This window comes from Hippocampus zosterae, chromosome 8 (assembly GCF_025434085.1).
Source record: "Hippocampus zosterae strain Florida chromosome 8, ASM2543408v3, whole genome shotgun sequence".
Lineage (NCBI taxonomy): Eukaryota > Metazoa > Chordata > Actinopteri > Syngnathiformes > Syngnathidae > Hippocampus > Hippocampus zosterae.
Genome location: NC_067458.1, coordinates 12,244,634 through 12,260,361, shown reverse-complemented (window position 1 = coordinate 12,260,361; position 15,728 = coordinate 12,244,634). Strand labels below are relative to the sequence as shown.

The 15,728-nt window shown below is 41.9% G+C and overlaps 1 protein-coding gene and 1 long non-coding RNA gene across 3 annotated transcripts in view; one reads left to right on the top strand and one right to left on the bottom strand.

Moving 5' to 3' along the window:
• Nucleotides 1–15,728, bottom strand: part of LOC127606352 (uncharacterized) — a 674,358-nt gene that overhangs the window by 563,953 nt on the left and 94,677 nt on the right. The window lies entirely within an intron of this gene.
• LOC127606376 (uncharacterized) lies at nt 6,540–13,801 on the top strand. The gene is made up of 3 exons (XR_007963775.1): nt 6,540–6,616; nt 6,738–6,903; nt 13,127–13,801. It is a non-coding gene; the product is annotated as an uncharacterized LOC127606376 (long non-coding RNA).

Here is a 15,728-nt window from a genome sequence, read left to right as displayed (position 1 = left end):
ACGACAATCATGATGTACCCTTTTGACTTTGCTTTGTACATCTGGGTCAGGCAGCACATGCCAGTCAAACTACTCCAGTGTTGGCTCCTGGCCGCACATCAACTGGAAGAAGCAAGGATCCAGGGCCTTAATGCATGGAGTATTTTAGCTCTCACTTGTTTACTAGTGCAGGAAATCACGTGTCACAAGTTCACATCAAGCGGTTAGGAAGATGAATGAATGAATGAAAGGTGGGAATATCAGTGGTGTTGAGGCATGAGACTAAGATCCATCATACTGTTTTGTTGTCCCACTTTTTTCAGCATAGTGGAGTGTTGAAGCCTATTCCAGATTTTCTTTTGAACAACAGACTTCACAGAGGACAGATTACATTTTTTGTCACATTTAAATCAGAATACTTTTTCTGCTTAAGGTCAATTTTGACACTCAATTTGAGTTGAAGATTTATACATTGATCATCGAGCCATCCATCCATTTTCTACTGCTTATCCTGATCAGGGTCAAGAGAGAAGAGGCAGGTTACATTCAAGATTGGTTCCCAGTCAGTCACAGGCCTAAAACGACAACAACAACCATCATGCAGGCACTTTCACAACCTGGGCAAATTTGAGTTTTTCATTAAAGCCTGGTTTAAATGGCAGAATACTTCGGCTGACTTTAGTCCTGATTGTTCTCTCCTGACAATCGTAAAGATCCTCTAATTCTTGCAATGGCTCCAAAGATAATATCACATATCCCTGTAACGTGTGGTGTGTTCAGGCTGATCTCAACCACTCAGTGGGATGTTTTGGGGCGGTTCAAATCTCATATCGGGGATATTCAACATTGTGGCCCCATCCCGTCCGTCGCTCAGCAGACGTTTCTCCATCCTTTTCTTCCGCGCCTCTCTTTTAGACATCACACAAATGAGATCCTTCAAAAGGAGAATCGGCTCATCAACTCTTCCGCTGAAGTTCAAATATGCTTTGCTGGGAAATTGCTCCTGAAGCCCTCCTCTGTATGCTGCTTTTTTGAATGTGCCAGATAGTAAGAGGATTGTGTCTCTTTCTTCTTTGCTCTCTCCACAAAGAGCAACTTTTGAAGGAGTTGACAGCCAGAGGTTCTTAGATCTGTCCTCCTTTTTGGCCAGTCGTGTGACCACACACTTGAACGAAACTGAAGGTGATGTCTGCCCAATCATTTATTAACTTTTTGACATGATAATAATAGATCAGAGCTTGGACTTAAATATCTCATAGATCTCCACTCTCCATGACTTCTCTGTGCACCTGCCTTGAGTTAAAAATGATGATGCCTTTCTTTTTTTTTTTTACTTCGGGATTGCTTTCATGCACTTTGGAGATGACTACTCATTGAGCTGAAATCTCATGAGATATGCAGAGGTCTACTATGACAGCATGTACGGTACATTGTGTGTGACTTTCGAGTAAGGGACTCAAAATTACAGATCGGGGCCATATACGACCAATAGGATGTTATTTTGAGACCCTGTCCTTGGCACCAAAGTTTATTATTAGCGCGGCACCCACCTTTTATGCGATGTTTTTGGACAATTTGTTTGTGTGAGAGTGTGTGTGTGTGTGTGTGTGTGTGTCTGCGCGCGCGAGTGCGTGTTTAATCTCTTTTGGGCTGAAACGTAATTCAATTGTGACACCAAGTGGAAAAGAGATCCTCTTTGTCTCGTCACAGTCTCATGTCTGTTCGAAACCTGACGTGACGAGAAAGGTTAGTCTCAGTGATTTACTGTACATAGTGCATGAACAACGGTTGACTGCGTGTTTTTGTTGAGCAAGAGAGAGGGAGAGGGCCCATGATATACAGGAATAAAATACGGTAACATCTGCCTTGACTACTTCCATGACAACTGTAACATTCACACCCTCGCACATAATAGTACATAGTGGAATGTCGTCATTTGCTGAGGTTTTTAAAGCACAGATTCCATTAGCCAGTGGTAGTGCGCAAACAAATGCCCTGTCACTGACACGCACACTCGCAATACGACACGTAATTTCTCAATCTGCCTCTCACTCCCACATTACATGGACCCCTGACTGAGAGGCAGTCAATCCTCACTTGTGCTGACATTCACTTGTGGACGGCCAATATCCATCTGAGCTGCTGAACGTGTCACAGTGTGGTAACAAACTTAGTATATAGACACACATTAACTAGTTTATCATCATAAATCAAGTTTTGAGTCTCCCCTTTGTCTTAATTGTATATCGTATCGAGATATTATAGATCATTATATGCTTTCAGCTTTGAGGAAACAGTTTAGCAAAGTCCCTTTTCTGCTCCCAGTCAAGTCCTTAAAGGCTTCCTTGTAGGAGTTTGGTATGGAGCGACGCCATCAAATCAAACACCCGTGCAATAAAAGAGAAAAGCGTGCATGTTTCCTTTTATTTTCCTATTTACTTACGGGGCGACTGATTAACTTGTCCGCCTCACAGTGCAGAGGTGCAGGGTTCAATGCCGGCCTTCCTGTGTGGAGTTTGCATGTTCTCCCCTTGCCTTCATGGGTTTTCTCTGGTTACTCCAGTTTCCTCCCACATTCCCAAAACATGCATGGCAGGCTGAGTTAACACTCTAAATTGTCCCTTGGTGTGATTGTGAGTGCAAATGGTTGTTCGTCTGTGTGTGCCCTGCGATTGGCTGGCAACCAGTTCAAGGTGTACCCCGCCTGCTGCCACAAGACAACTGGGATAAGCTTCAGCACATCCGTGAACCTCATGAGGATAAACACATCAGATAACGGATGGATATTTACTTAGGTAGGTAGGTACATACGGACTTACTTATTTACATAATTACTTTAATTACTGACTTACATACTTTGCGACTAATTTGCTTAGTTAGCTGCGCAAACATATTCACAATCACATTTTGATGGTCCCAAACCACAGTTTGTATTGTCCGTTACTTTATTGTCTGCATAACCGACATGAAACTGAATGTTCAGCCAGCAATCAGCTAGCTAAATTGTGAAGTTAGATTATCTGTCTCTGCGGTTTTTATCATGACAGATGTTGAGTTGTTAACCTTGCAGGTTTATATTCTCTTTTTGACAAAAATATCATCCTTAAATCCAAATGTTTCCAAATCTTTGTAGCTCCTTCCATCACTGCTTGCTTTTCGGTGGCCTATGCACTATACAAGTGTGCAGCACTTGGTACTGGAAACTCTCCGGAAACAACTTCTCACTCTCTCTACATTGTTAGTCATCATGAAAGTATGTCTACGTTAGTTTCATTTTTTTCTTCTTTTATTTATTACTCAGTGCTTATCATTTCTCTAGACTGGTATTGTTACGTACGTTTCTACTTCTGGTGTGTCCCAAGGCAACCTGGGGCAGTATAATACGGACACAAGGAGTTTAACAAATGATTCTATTAGCTCCATAGGCACATGATTAAGAAATGTGCTTGTGAGTACTCTTGCATTGTATGTCTAACATGTTGCGCCACCATTCGTGTTCAAATAGCCATTACTTGAATATGGACTGAATGACAGCTTGTATCTTAGAAAACACGTAAGCCGGGTCACTTGCATCTCAAGGCACCACTGTCCTTTGAAAATAATTGACACTTAGGCCAACTATTGAGGAAAAAAAAATCTCTCTGTGTCCACACAACGATGACGATGAACATAGTATCCTTGAGCTGATGCTGAGCCCGATAAACCACCTCACCACACACACATACACACACACACACACACACACACACACATACAGTATGCCCATCCCCACAACCACACCCAAGGGCTGCTGTCTGCTTCTTAGAAAGCAAATAGAAGAAAAAAGAAGAGTGTGTTTGACTCACCCGAGGCGTGTGCGTTTGTGGTTTGGAGTGTGTGAGAACATTCTAATGCTGCGTGTCCATGTGCAGAAGTGTGATGTGACTTTAGAGGTAAAAAGGGCCAATAAATGAAAGGATGCCCTTCATTCTTTTTGTAGGTAGGAAAGAAAGATGGCTGCTCCTGGAGGGTTTTTGATGGCCCCTGATGGTGTTTGTGCTTTACGGGCCAGCAACTCCTCCAGGTGCCTGTCAGCCTGAGAACAAGTGGTTGGTCCTTGTGGTGTGGAAGCACTGCCTGTGCGCGTGTGGTTGCGTCTCTGTGCGTGGACATGCTAAACCACAAGGCTGCCTGGAAAAAGTAGGAGGGCTGCCTTGCATTTAAAATACACCCTAAAACTACACACTCGTTTATTGGCTTTTTTTTAATCTATGTCTGTAGTCTGGTATTTACCACCATCACAATCACCTAATTTGTTTTGTTGTTTCAGCAACCTTTTATTGCAACATCTCGTCCCAGACTCAGGTCTGTTCTATTAGCACACCACCCAATGATGTTTGATGTGGTGTTGAGCTCATGCACGCTGTGGTTTGACATTTTCCTGAATGGTTAAGTGTGTGTGGAGGGCCAACTGATTCAGGCTTTCTCTGTGGGAGTGTGTGAGTGTGTCACATCCTCACGGGGGTTATCAAATGCAATGCAGCAAGCTCCCATTTATCTCGGCGGATACGTTCCAGACCAACACGCAACAGATGAAAATCTGTGATTTGAGAGCCCACAATATATATATATTTTTTTAATATACGGTGGTTCCTGTATACAAGTTTAAAGCTTTTTGTGACCAAGCTTGTGACTCAACACACTCATATCGAAAATCAGCTTTCCTTCTTGAAATGAATAGAAATGCCATTAACATGTCCTTGAAAACCTGGAAAATGATTGACCAATATTCCAGGCATGGAAAATGAGTAAAATGTCCTGGAAAAGCTTGACTTGTCCTGGATTTTTTTTCTTCCTCCCTCTGCTTTTCTTTGCCTTGTAGGTGAACGCAATTTATGTGCCATGTGATTGTCTTGCGGCCTGTCTAGGTTCTAATCCGACTTTTGTCCCAAGGTGAAATGTGATCGGCAGTTTCCACTAGCAAACCCTCAACAGCATAAATAGCATAGAAAATACCCCCTCACCTCAAATGGTACTGCGTCACTGCTTATCTTCACTGAAGACATCATTCACCTCAGGTCATCTGTATCTAATGCCACTGAGCCTGCAACCCAGAGGCAGTTAAAAAAAAAGTAACAATAATCCCATTCAAGTCTCTTCAGGTCTGTTGACAAATATTCCATAGCGTTTCACTGACAATCAGAAAAATGCTCAATTGCAGTTTTCATACCCTCACTGCATTTTTTTCCTCACACAATCCTTTCTTTCTTCTGATCTTTTTGCTTTTGGGAGCAGAAAAAGGATGGTCCCACCTTTACAGAAAAAAACACGTTCCTTCTTTTGCCAGGAAACTGAACACTGACTGAAGCGTTGTGAAATAAAACACTGGATTTACACTTTTTGCATGACTTAAGTGACACAGCTCTGATTTTTTTTCTCTCAAATAGAAAAACGTTACTGTGCGTCACAGCAATGTAAGTGGATAAATGTACATAATCAGATATTTCACTTAAGACAAAGGCTTGTTCCAAATAAGGATAAAAATCTGATACATATCAGATATGTGCCGATAACTGAAGCACCGTAAATAAATAAATACAACACCTGCAGAAAAACAAAATTAAATTACAAGCATAGAAATTTAAACTCGACACACAGTCTTCAATTCACCCCCAAAGACGTAATGTAAAGCTTTGCAGCTGCTAGTTGATCACTTGTGGGTCCATTAAGGTGTAATAAATTAAACACTAGATATTCTGTAACGATCTAGATGTTTAGATGTGCGAATAGAAATGAACCCAAGGTGACATATGTAACTTGTGGTCTTCATATTTCAGTTCTTCTCACTTTCTTTCCTTACTGTGCAATGCTTGTGTGATGGCATTTGGAATAGGAAAATGGTAAAACACAGAATATAACGTCCAATATCTATTTTGTTCTGGCGATTTAACCCTTTCATGCGCCATGTAACCTTTAACATGATAGACTGTCCACTGTAGTTCCTGCTGTCCCTGAAAGGGTTCATGTAAAGTTAACTTTGGCCATGTTTCCACCATCTAGTTGCAGTGTTCAATCAAGAGTAACTTGGTTGCCAATCAAAGTAGTCTGACTCGGAACCCAACAAAATCAAATATGAATCTGGACAATTTTAATCTGACCCCAGGTGTTTTAATTGCATGTCTGTGACCTGCTTTTGTCAAAATATGCCAAATTCCTAGAATTGTTAAATAGTTTATGCAGCCAATTTCTTGTTTTGCCGAAATCAAACCATTTCAGGGCTTGGCCGTCTTATGTAAGTAAGGTAGCCCTCATCCCGCACCTTATGCTGTTGTACAGATTGCGTTAGCATAACGACGAGGAGTGGAGCCCAAATTCTAAATAAAGCGACTGCAAACTCGAAGTACACCTGAGCCCCAAAAAATGCTGAGTGTAGGAATGGAAAGCTGCTCCGACACCTATGAAATGTCTTCTTTGACCCGAGTAATGAATGCGTCACCACCAAAAACTCTCCGCGAGGCCTGGTAACGATTCTGTTCATTTGAATCAGGTGTGTTGCAGAAGGGAGTCAAAATAGCCGCAGTCAGTGGGCAGCAATTCAAACAAAGGCCTGCACTCACCAGTGCCTGTTCAAGTCCCCCACTTGACAGCGGAAATCCAGGTCTCTGAAAAGGATGAGCTCCCTCAGGATAAATGTTTTGTTTGTCAATAACTGGATGATTACCGACATGGCCCTTATTGCAGTAACATAAGAATGTGTCTCTTCCGATCATTAAACTCAGGGAAGCTCCCTCAGAAGTTGGAGATCCGCCACACGTCGAAGAAGGTGCAGAGGGAACCAAAGCTGAAGCCTCTGCACAAAAGCTGATGACCGGGCAGGAATCAACAGGATCCAGGAACCCTCATGATGGAGTAAATCCATGTTTGGGAACAAATGAAGCATGAAAGGTATTTTAGTTTCACCAGCTGCCCACCGCGTTTGCTAACACTTTTGCCGCGAATGAAGAATGTGAACATAGAAGAGGAAGAGCATAACGTTCCTCTTCTCACTTTAACAGAAGTTCTTCATTTCAAAATGCCACAGGATGGTTCCAAAGTAATATTTTTACATCGGACACAAATACAGCAAATAGGAGAGGGTTTTTTTTTTGTGACTAAAAAAAGAATAGGACCCCCCCCCCCCCTCCACCCAAAATAATTTACAGATATACAAGGCAAACACTGTACAGTGAAACCCTCCAAAAACGAATACACTTAACGGCGTGCCTTTCACTTCAGTTCAACTCTGTATCCAAGTATTACTTCTTCATGTGTTTTGCTGCTTGGCGCAAAATTTCGGAGTTGAAACTGCCATCTCGCATTACATTAACGGCAAATGTCTCCATATTGTGCCAGTTCGGCTATCAAAAATGTCCGTATCCAACTGCATGTATGTGCATGTTGTTGATAGAGACGTGCAGGAGCGTGACACATCGTTCCCACCCTGTGTTCTCAGAAACCACAATGATAAGCACCTGGACTCCCGCACGCTCCCACTTAAGCCCAATTGGTGGTAAACTGGTAAATTGGAGCGCTGGCTAGCATTACTGCAAAGGAAGTGGTGAAAGAAGTCTTTTCACGACTGGATGCATTCTGGAACTAAAAGCGGGAGATGAACAGATCCTTTATGTACACATGAGAGGAGCCCACACGCTGGAGAGAGTGCGGTTGAAAATGGAAGTACATTTTTTTTCTCCGAGGATCTAATACACCCGCACGTGTCTGGGCCACACACACACACAGACGCACGCTCCACATGTGTCCGTGTTCACCCCTTATCCTAACATCTAGCCTTCGCTCTCTCAATCCGGGCCACGCTCTTCGCTGACTTTGATGCAGGCTTTCTTTCTCGGTGTGTACAACAATAATCTTCTTCACCCCTCCAAAAGTGCAGGCCGGGGGAAGAAAGGTCCTGCTCTCAATGCTTTACTTTATCTGGTACCCCCAAAATGCTTGCCGGCCACCACTGAAAAGAGGCCAAATCCCTTTCGCATGCAACAAAACAACACTGTAGCCCTTTCAGTTTGCCGACCCAAATGGAAACAGTCCTTTCTGTCCTTGGCGGACTCCCGTGTCTGTCTTTCCATGCTCTCCCCACACATGTTGACACTGTTTGTTGTGGGTTAAGATGCCCTCTATAGAGCATTGTTCCCCTTGTAGCTTCTCTCTTATTGAGTTTTTCCTTCCTCGCTTGGTGAGCTGGAGAGGAGCAAAGCATTGAAAGACTCCCAGATAGCAGTCAGCACTCCAGGGGGCTTTTCTAACCGCAGAGTCCTCACCAAAGGGCTTCTTTGTGGGTCGCAGCAGGCAGCCAGCGAGGGCTGCGTGCTGAAAGTATTGTGTTGCTGCATAGACCCACGTCACTGTCTGCAAAAGGGTCAAAGTTGAACCCCCACCTCCTGGCATTTCACTCTGTACCTGCCCTGCTCGTCTTCTTCCTTTTCGTCCGCACAGAGAAGTGGGCACATACAAAGAAACACAGCGGCACACTACTAATCAGACTCTTAACATCGAGAGGCAGCAGAGCGGAGAGGCTAATTCAGTGCACTTTTATCACAAATGGCTAAAACATTTAATGGAGGGACTAACGAGCAGAGCAGGTCACAAGCTCCTGTGTTTTACTAACTCTCAGCACTTGAGCCGGATTAAAATCTTATCAAAACACAAAAAAAAGCCTTGACGGCAACCCCTCATTGTATGTGGGTTTATGAATCACTAGTGTGTGTGTGTGTGTGTGTGTGCGCACATTAGGTAACTCAGATGGTGAAAGAGCTTGTCAAACATTTGCCTCTATGCTGAGCCAGACGTCACCCCTATCGGCTTATCTAGACACCCTTGTGCATGGAGGGAATGCTGACTCTCATGCCTCCATGCACCATCAGCATAAAAACACAGCACAAGAACTCCTCCAAGAAGAATATATACATGCGGTACCTGTCAAAAAATTGGAAACGCCCTCTAAGTCAGTATTTTTTTCATTATTTTAAAAAATCCTGAAATGTAGATTCTGATCTAAGTTTTATGGAAAAAAAACATTAATGGAATTATTCTGTCAACAAAACAATGTTTATCAAAACTGAATATGTTTTATACTTTGGATCAGTGGGTCTTAACCCGGGTTCGATCGAACCCTGGGGGTTCGTAGAATCGGTCTCAGGGGTTCGACGGAGCAACATGTCAATTAGTTATGACGCCCACTTGTCCATCACTGGCGTCAGATGATCACATTACATTGCTTGATCAATCAGTGCTTCGGGAAATTTAGTTCGCTCATTGGATGGATTTAATTATAAATCCATTCCTCAAATTGGGGGGGGCATAAGCATCTAGGTGAGAAAGCCCAGCCGTAGCAACCGTCAATGTTATGATAAGATACAGCTTCTATTGGACATGAATCATCAGCACAAGAGCATATAATGGCCCTTTTGTAACTGAAAAGTTGCATGTGCCTGAAAAAAACCAAATAAAACAAGACCATGCACAGATTCGCTGGGCACGAATATCGAGGCCTCAGAATTAATCTTCCAATGATTCCCTCAATGGAAGATGATTATGTCATTCATGGGCTTCATGCATCCCATTTTTCAACATTCTTAATTGTCACGCAAGCATAAAAAGAAGTTCAACATTTAATTATTAATAGCAAAACTTCTGTAGCTCTCTTTTTGTAAATACCTGTTCAGTGTAAATCCTGCAAAGTTAGACCAGATTTTTTAAAATGTCACAGACAAGAGCAGGCTGGTGTATCTTCATCGTTATTAGGATTTTTTTTCCCCCCCGTGGAGGTTTATGTATAATTTAGGCTATGCTAAGACTGGTAAAAAATATACAGTATATATATGAACATAACATTTACATGAGTTGACAGATAAAGAAAATTGTATACATATGCGATTACATTATAAGGTTTTACCATTCTTTAAAATGTGTCGCTCTTCATTTCCTATGTGCTGTTTATACAGTATGTTTATATCCACTATCCAGCCGTGCAGAGCTAAGGGATCACGTTACACCTTTGACACAGGTTACATCAGGGGTGTCCAAACTTTTTGCCAAGGGGGCCAGATTTTATGTGGTAAAATGTCGGGGGGCCGACCTTGGCTGACATTCTTTACATTGAACAACAATATTGTTCAACAAATTTTAGTAAGCCAGTCTGTTTCAAATTTCCATTTTTATTTTAATTTCAACAATCTTAAGAATTTATTTTTGTTCATTTGAAACAGGTATATCACATGCAACTACTTATTCACTTGACTTTTTCTTAAACAGAAGTCTCCCGTGAGTGCAAATTGATTGATTTGAAACATAAAATGTATCACCATGACTTTTCAATAGTCACAAAACCTTTGACTCGAACAACAGGGAAATGAACAAGCAATACACATATCCACAACTGCAAGGATCATTTGAAATATGACATATCAGTCAATATAAACACGGAGTGATGTCTTGTTAACTCGTGAGTGATGCCCTCTAGTGTCTAAATGCTATTACTCATTTAGTGAATGCTATTACTCATTTAGCCACTAGAGGGAAGCAGTACTCTATGAAACATCACTCACCAGTCTACGAGACCTCAGTCAATGCAACACGTGTTCCATTGCACCCAACCTGCGGGCCAGACGGCACTGATTTTATGACAGGGGCCGAGGGCCGGATGAAATTCGACCGCGGGCCGGATTTGGCCCGCGGGCCGGACTTTAGACATGCCTGGGTTACATCATTGCATTCGTTCTCGTTTTTGAGTGGACTTTTTCACTTTGAACATTCCTGAGCACGCAAGGGTGACCAATGCCATTCAATGTGGTGTTCAGGACAGAGGACAGCCATTAGAGATGGGTGCTGTCAGCAGTGATGTACGACTTTGACCTCACATTAACAGTACGTGGGCCTCTTAAACCCTGACCCATGTCCCCTCACACCACTATAGTGGGCCTTCAGTCAACTCTGTCCCCCCTGCAAGATGCGTATTGTGCTGGCAAGGCCCATTGTGTGTGTGCGTGTGCGTGTATTGCTTACTCATGTACATTCCCCATGCTAACCTCCTGGCCATGTCCAGCGCCGGAGGCCAGGAGTTTGGACTCACCATGAGAGGGATCCCCCGCTGGGGGCCACTTCCTTTCAAGCCTCCCTGGACGTCCTTCTGAGTGTCCCGCTGCTAGAAATGTGTTGTCCCCTCTGGGGTTTCTTTTTAGGAGTGTCACCGCTTCATGCCCCTGATGGGACATTTGTTGATATTGATAACTTGATTAGGCTTCAGGGTGGATATTTTGTCAGCGGTTCCGTGGGGGCCAATTTGTCATCTACTCAGGAACCCCAAATTAGAGGGAGTGTTAGGAAAATTAGCGCCGATACTAAGACTTTCTTTTTTCACATGTGAAACCAGCAGTGGAGCCGCCGAAGATGTTGGTCATCATCAGTGTGCAAATTTGAGTGTCCATCCATTTTCTATACAGCTTGAAAATAATAAGGTCAAATTAGGACAGTCTTGCGGTAGTGGTTAGCATGCCTGCTTTACAGTTCTGAGGTTCTGGGTTGAAATCTTGATTCTGGCCTTTGACGTTTTTTGTTGTTGTTGTTTTTAGCATTTGCTCGGGCTTCCTCCTCCATTCCAAAAATATGCATTTTATGTTCATTAAGTCTAACTTGTCCATTAGTGTGAATGTCGATATGTGCCCTGCTATTGGTTGGCAACCAGTCTAGGGTGTACCCTGTGTTTTGTCCACAGTCCGTTGGGATAGGCTCCAGCTTCCTTGGCCTACAAAACCGCCTGATAAACAAGTCATGGAAAGGAAACAGGAAGGTGTTTTCACAGCAAGACTGTCACAAAAGGGTTGCTTGTATGTCTTGTTGCATATGTTTGCCGATCTGATCGGGGAAAATTACCAGTAGTTTGTGTACCGGTAATTATTAACTCATGAATGTGAGCGGAAATAGTTGACTGTCTCTCTGTCTGCCCTATAATTGGCTGGTGACCAGTTCGAGGTGCAGTCCGCCTCTCATCAAAAGTCAGCTACCAAAGGCTCCAGCTCCCTGCAACAAGTAGAACAGTGTATGGATCGATGAATTACATCGTATTGAACAGCCATATTCTGGTTATTTGATTATCATCACAATTGTACTTTTTGCTGTCACTTTGTGCAGTGAGAACAAATCAAAATCTGAATTAATCCTTAAAATGCTCACCAAATTGGCGTCTTATTCCCAGAAATTGTTTTGTTGGGCTTCAATGATTTCTCTTTTGGAGGTTCCACTGTAATCAGCAAGTCTTCAGTCCTGCCTTACCACATGCACTTGTTATATATTTTTTGTGGGCACAACCTTTGGCTACTTCTGACGAATGGGCTTCTGAGCTGAAGGTTGTTATTCTTGCACCTGCACATCAGAACACAGGATGCAATTAATGCAACCAAGGTCCACATTTCAAATGTGCCCAGATTTGCATCACAGAAAGCCGCCTCAATAATTGACCCTGATGGCCAGATGGAAAAAAAAGGTTGACTCTGGAAACAATATGTGGCCCTCTGAGAATTCACAGCTCATTCAATGTCACAGTATACTGTACAATTGCAGCGTGTGCTCGAATATTTGTATGATATTGTGCATTGTACCGGCAGCTGTCTATCACAACACATGGCAATGGGAAGTGAAAAAAGTTAATGAGTGTATTCAAGGACTTTGCAGCTCCTTGCCTTTTCAACATGTTAATTAAAAAAATTGAAATATAAAAAGAATAATAGTAATCAGTTCAAAATATCTGAGATCCCTGCTGCACTCAAAGAAAGGACACATTGTGTGTTTTCTTCATTACACATTAAAATGTGGTCCATCCTCAATGTGACAAAACAAAATTTTATTGTATTCGACCAGCTTCATAAACAAGAATAAATAATGTCAGTTTGCAGCATTGACCAATTGGTTCCCTGTGCCAATAAAAAATAATTTAAAAAAGAGTAACATGAGTACAGTATATCTTTTTTCATCCATCCATCCATTTTCTAATCGAAACACTGTGCTGCCAGTAATAATGGTAGGGATTTTAAATAAATACATTTCTAACGCACGCACAAAACTCAATTTTTGATGAGTAGTTATTGACTTGAATGACAACATCTCATCTTCCTTTCAGGCCTGTGCAGCTTGTCAACTCTGTGGCCTCTGACCAGGCACGGAATGCGGGTTTCGTGTGACGTGTTCAAGGTTTTGCCATCTGTGACAAGCCACACCCCCTCGCCACTCTTATTCTCACTGAGCCCCGGTGTCTTTTTCGTGGACAAGTGCCCTCTGTCCACATTCACTGTCCTGGAAAAGATGCTTATAATGTGGTTTGTTTATTTTTGGTTCACGTAGGACACTCTCGACCTTTGCTTTTTCTTTTTTTTTGAGTTTGAGTTAATTTTTCTCACCTTACAAGAATACATGCTTACCAACTTTATTTGTTTGTTTAAAAACATGTTACATGTTCAATTTCCATGCACTTACTTAGTCAGTCTCTGTCACAACTATCTATCCAACCTAATTGGACGATTTTTTCGTTCTACAGAGACTCCTGAAAATATCCCGTTTGGACACAGAAGGGCACCCCTGAATCTTAAGAAGTGAGACACATGGAACATTTACAGCCCGTCTTATATTTGATGATAGGGTTCTTGTCAATGTCACTTATAGTGTTGAACACATCCATCATGGTTGAACTCATAAATAGTCAAAAGGTTTCCATTTCTAAAATTATGATGGTAACTGCCACTGAAGTTGTGACTGATAACATTGCTCCGAACACTTTAAATGAAAAAATGAAAAAAAAAAAGCACGTCTCACACTGCAAGAGTTCTGTATTTTAATCTTGGCTCAGGCCTTCCTGTGTGGAGTTTGCATGTGCTCTCCATGCTTGTGTGGGTTTTCTTTCTCCCACATTCCAAAAATATGCACGTTAACTTCACTTCAAACTAAATTAGGGGTCACCGACAAGTTGCCCACCTGTTTTAAAATAGCTCAGCATTGTTATTCTTCAATTCACATTGAAGAATATCATGATTCATTAATAATTACATATATGAAAGGTAAATTGACTCCTGTTCTAAATTGTACATTGTACAAATGTTATTGTGAATGCTAATTGTCTATTCGGGCCCTGTGACTGATGGTGACCAGTACAAGTCATTTCATCCAGTGGATCAGTTGTCACCCCACCGTATTTCATGATCATGATCCAGAATTTAAACTGGAATGAACCAACATGATTGAAAGGCAAATAATCAGTATTAAAAAACAGTCCTATAGATAAGACGGGAGGATGGAGGGATGAATTGATACGTGGTGTGTGTGTGTGTGTGTGTGTGTGTGTGTGTGTGTGTGTGTGTGTGTGTGTGTGTGCGTGTGTGTGTGTGCGTGCGTGTGTGTGAGAGAGAGAGAGAGAGAGATTCGGCTACTCTCACAAGCTATTACTAGGGTCGTACTGCCATCTAGCGAATTTCAAAGGAACGTCAAGTACAGATTTGGTTTTTTTTTCCCGAATTATGAGCGCCATCGAGAGGAAGTTTTACGGTAAACCAAACATAACTTCAATCCGTATATGGTTAATGGATGGATACTGATACTACATGACATTATATGCTATTTATAATATGGCACAAACTGGACATCCTTCCCCAGGGCAATTGTATTTACTCACATATACTGTTTTAAGATAAAGTGATCACACTGCTTGTGGAACATTTTTATGTATTTTGACGCATTATTGAAGTGTTCACATACAGTTCTTTCTTGCCAATGGTCAGCCATTCCCTCTGGCCAAAGCTTTGTACAGCTGTCATTTAAAACCTATTATTTCCAATGTGGTCACTTGGGATTTTCATTGAAGTATTGCTGTCTTTGCGTGCTTACTTTGGACTGACTGTTGGTAAATCAGAGAAAATGCAGCTCTGACAACTACTGTATATCTAGTTATTAACCCTTATTAGGTTCAACTACTTTTACCACATATTTTAGATCAAGGGTAGGCAAACATTCATGCTCAAAGGTCACATTTGAATTTAAAATAGTCAAACAGGTTCTGAGTAAATGGGGGACGGGGTGAAAATGCATGTATGAACTTTTACAGGGCCATTGTTAATCCATTTTTTGGGAGTCATATTAAAGAATGGAGCATGTGACCTCTGGGCCTTACTTTGCCAAGCCCTGTTTGAGACAACTACTTGCAGGAGTAGGAAGTGGAATGGAACAACAGAATTTAATTGTGAAACTGTAAGAGATACTGATATTTGACCAGTGGTGCGCTTTTTGTTGTTTATATACGGTATATACAGTATATATAAACACACACACATGACATGGAAGAAATAGGAGTCCTCTGTCATTCAAGGTTAAATTAACCCACAGGTATCACCATCACCTTGCCAAATATTCACTCTCATGTCAGTGTTTATACTTTTCTTCGGTTGAAAATATTAAATTGTTTACGAGTGGTCCTTTATATTTTAAACTCCATTTATGTTTTGGTTCCCATTTTTTTCACAACTTTTTGCAACAGATGGACATGATATGCATGTCTTCGTTGGGCGAGGCTTTTGTTTTGCTTTGAGTGTCTACTTTTCACCAAATACCTCCTCTAAGGTTTCGGGGAAGTCATGTCACTGGAGGAGAAACGACACCTACAACATTCTTTGACAACAGGTGGTAATTATTAAATTGTGTGTGTGTGTGTGTGTGTGTGTGTGTGTGTGTGTGTGTGT